The sequence below is a fragment of the Penaeus monodon genome, chromosome 29 (genome assembly GCF_015228065.2).
Source record: "Penaeus monodon isolate SGIC_2016 chromosome 29, NSTDA_Pmon_1, whole genome shotgun sequence".
Taxonomy (NCBI): Eukaryota; Metazoa; Arthropoda; class Malacostraca; order Decapoda; family Penaeidae; genus Penaeus; species Penaeus monodon.
Window position 1 is genome coordinate 37,460,796 of NC_051414.1, and position 457 is coordinate 37,461,252.

Here is a 457-nt window from a genome sequence, read left to right on the forward strand (position 1 = left end):
CGCCCTCCTTGCCCTCCTTTCATCCCTTTTCTCCCTTTCCATCTTTTCCCTTTTCCCCTCTCCAGCTTACTCCCACACCTTCCTCTTTCTCCTTACTCCTTTTCTTCTTTTTCTTTTTCTCTATTCCTCAATCTTCTCTTCTTCTTCGTTTCTTCCTCTTTTTCTCTCTATCCTCTCTTTCCACACCTTCCTCTCTCTCTCCTCGAATCGCTTTCTTCCCTTCCTCTCTATTTCCTCCATCTCCTCTTCCCCTTCTTGTATCCCTCTTTCCCACTCTCTTCCTCTCCTCACCCCCATTTCCACAAATTTTCCTCTTCTCTCACTCCCTTCCCTCTTCCTATCTCCACTTCCTCCACTTCCCTCTCCCTATATCGCTCCCTTCTCCCTCCACTTCCTTTCGTCCCCTCTATTCCCACACCTTCCCCTCTCTCCCTACTCTCTCCTCCCCCTTCTTATT